General features: G+C 41.2%; 1 long non-coding RNA gene across 1 annotated transcript in view; it reads right to left on the bottom strand.

Moving 5' to 3' along the window:
• Positions 1 to 3,047: 3,047 nt before the first annotated feature.
• The window catches only part of LOC116704033 (uncharacterized), an 11,559-nt gene continuing 11,266 nt past the window's right edge, over positions 3,048 to 3,340 (bottom strand). Inside the window, exon 3 of the long non-coding RNA XR_004335569.1 lies at positions 3,048 to 3,113. This is a non-coding gene — a long non-coding RNA (uncharacterized LOC116704033). The remainder of the gene's footprint in view (positions 3,114 to 3,340) is intronic.

The following is a 3,340-nucleotide window of genomic DNA, read 5'->3' as shown; positions in this document are numbered from 1 at the left end:
AGACGAGTCGATTGATATCAAACATGGCCAACAAAAACTTTCCCTGAGAGGGTCTCCATTCCATTCAAACCAAAAATATTGCCTTTTTATGGCATTTCACCATTTCATCAAATTATGATTTACTTATTCCTCTAAATCTATGTATGCACTCTTTCAGGTATTGTGTGAGTGATGTGGATGTGTTTTTGTATTTCAGAAGTTATGTATTTAGCACTTTTTTGGCTTTTTTAGAAATGAAATGAGACAAACGCACAGACATATCTGTAGAAAAACATTCATATAAAATCCATTTTAAGTAATTTTCTTCTGGATTTTTTCTGTCTAAGTTGAGAATGGGGTAGGGTACTATTTTAGTATATAGCAGTTGTAATATGCTTACAGTAGTGATTTTTATTATTTTTTCAGATGATTTACTTGGACGGAAATAGAAATTCTGTGTTCTTACCTCTGTAGCTCTGTGTCAGTAAGGCCTAGTGTCACAATGCCACTAGAAACAACTAATTGAGAGTGTTAGCTTCACAATGAACTCAGGGTCATCCCAGAGGGCCAAAGCATGTGGAAGCTGCAGCATGTTTTAGGGGGTAAAAATGTAGGCAAGAAAATCATATATTTTCAAGTGTATTTTAGACAAGCCATTCTTTGATTACAGTCCGTTCATTCCCCCACTAATCTTAAAACATTATCGCAACATTCTGTTTTTGAAAAGAACGTTTTATTTTGTGTAAGAGCAGCAGCGTTACGTGTTACTCATATAATGGTGTCCACGTAACCTGCAAATAAATTAGAGACTTGGGAACATAATGCTACACATCTTGCTTGTAGCTCTATGGCTGCATTGATTCTCAGCTGAACCAGAAGTTGTTCAGGCCCTCCTTCGCAAAGGCCATCAAAAAAGCTGTTATTCCTGCCCCAAGAAGCGAGGAGCGAGCATTGAAGAGGGGTATCCAGGGAGCTGCTGTATGACCCGAAAGTCGTGCTGCTGAAAGCCGTTGCCAACTTTGCACGCACAGCCGACAAATTCACATGATGCTTCAAAGGAAGGATGTCTCATCCCTCTCCTCTCTCCTCCCATGAGTTCCTTTGTCTCTCCTGTGCCATCTCGGTGGGACAGACTAAGGCGCCTTGGAAGGGAGGCATGTGGAGGAGCTGGGGATGCAATATGAGGGCAGTCAGAAGGACCCTGTAGGTTCACAAAACACTAATTAGGTCATGAGGTGCAGCTGGGGAAGGCAGGAATCAGGTCCCAAGGGCTCATGAGGGGATGAGCAACAGGTGTGCGGGGCAGGGAAACACACTTAGGGTCAGAAAAAACAGAGGCATGTGGAGAGAGCCCCAGAGGCCACACTTCCTACTCTGTATGATTTACAATTGGCAGACAAGGATCTACACATTTGCCAAGGACACTGAGAAGTGCATTTATCATCTTAGATAACTTTAGACTCAATATAAGGTTGGTGCAGTGACAGGAACTGCACCCATAGCACTGGTGGGGAGAACGTGTCTTGCTCAAGGACACTCCAACAGGTTGGATATTTGCCAATAAAGGCTTGAACTTTGATTATGCTACTTACTATGCCATCCACTGAGAGACTTCACAAATTAGGAAACTTTCTAGGGCTCTTTAAGACTGGCCTATTGCACAGAGGACCCACACCCTGTCCTTGTATCCTTGGACTGTCTGTCACCAGCATGCTGACAGAAGTGTTCTTTTAAGGATGTTTCTCCAGTGACCATTCCTGCCTTTTAATTAAAACCTTTTCCAAAGGTTTTCCATTAATACTTGCAGGGTTAGGGTTACCCAGCAATACATGAAGTAGATACAAAATTAAATATACAGTATTTTCCTAAATTAAATGCTGCTTAGACATTGAGTCATTACTAAATCACTTGAACAAGTCATATGAGATGTGATGGTGTAAGTAAAATCATTGCAGCATACATTCCCTCACTTCTTCTCTCAGCCCTGTGGCTGTGTTACGAATTCAATCGCTTCTCACATGACTAGCCACTGTTTTAATTTCTTAATTAACATTTTTAATTTGAACATTACAGCTCACCCACACCATGCATATTTACAGACAGACTTGAACAAATCCACAAAATGCTTCCCTGCTCCCAATCTGTCTCTCTTAACCATACAAAGAGACACACATATGCATACTTAAACATACTTTGCATGCTCCCTGATATACTGTATGTGTACACTGATATCATCACACAAAACATAAGGATATTTAATCCAGGTCTTTTGGAAAATTAGAACTGTGTATGAATGAACACATATTTCACACATATTTCCTCATCATTGTACACTGAGGGCACTGCCTTGCTCTTCAGTAGGGGAGATACTTCACGGACACACTCTCCAACTTTTCTATCTTGCAGCCCCAGGTTATGTTTCTCCTGTGTCATATCCAATGTCTTTGGCTGCCTTCTCCTTCTGAAGCCTCAAAGCCCTTTTCAGGCAGCGATGCCATTGGGTGTTACAGTCAACAGTTGTGTTATGTCCCCAAATGTGTTTTTTTCTCCAGCTGCACCCATGACGACCGCTGTCATTATGTAAATTGGTTAGACGGGATCCGGCAGCCTATCTTGATGCATGCTAATGGCACGCCCGAGTCAGCACAGCTGGTGCTCGGTGATTGGCTCTGACTGGCAGTGACTGTATTTTTGCCACTTCTTACTAAGAACTATGCAGTTGTCTTTTTTCATGTGAGACAAAAATCAAGCTGGACACAATGCAGGCATCTGTAGGACATTAAGTATGTTGTTTTGGAGCCTATAGAAGACTTTAGCTGTTTAACAATCTCAAGAATGCAAAGAACAGACTTGTGTTGGGGAAAACGTTCTTGCTGGTTGTTCTTGAAAGGACAGAAAACACTTAACAATTTCAGACGATGCGTTCTTGATGTTATTGTGCAACACTCCCAGCACAGAGGCTACCTGCAGTACTTCAAAATAACATCTAGAAATAAAAAGCACAACAATACTTATATAAACTCTGTTTGTATACAACCATTGTTGCATTAAGCTTGTATATTACATTTTTCAGTTCAATTTTATTTATAAATCACGTTTAAAAACAACCATAGTTGGCCAACATGCTTAACAAGCTGTACATTGGTATGTACACTGTACATTCAACACTTGTATCATGAAAATAAGACACAGCACATCTTTCCATTCATCCATGGGTGGTGAAGGAACAGTGGATATGACACATGCCTTTGGTGTGGGAGATGTAGGTTCCATTCCCACTGCGATACATCAACCATTGTGTCCCTGGGTTCAATTCCCGCTGCAATACATCAACCAATGTGTCCCTGGGTTCAATTCCCGC

This window comes from Etheostoma spectabile, chromosome 16, assembly GCF_008692095.1.
Source record: "Etheostoma spectabile isolate EspeVRDwgs_2016 chromosome 16, UIUC_Espe_1.0, whole genome shotgun sequence".
NCBI classification, from domain to species: domain Eukaryota; kingdom Metazoa; phylum Chordata; class Actinopteri; order Perciformes; family Percidae; genus Etheostoma; species Etheostoma spectabile.
Note: the sequence above shows the minus strand (reverse complement) of the source record. Positions and strands in the feature narration are given on the sequence as shown.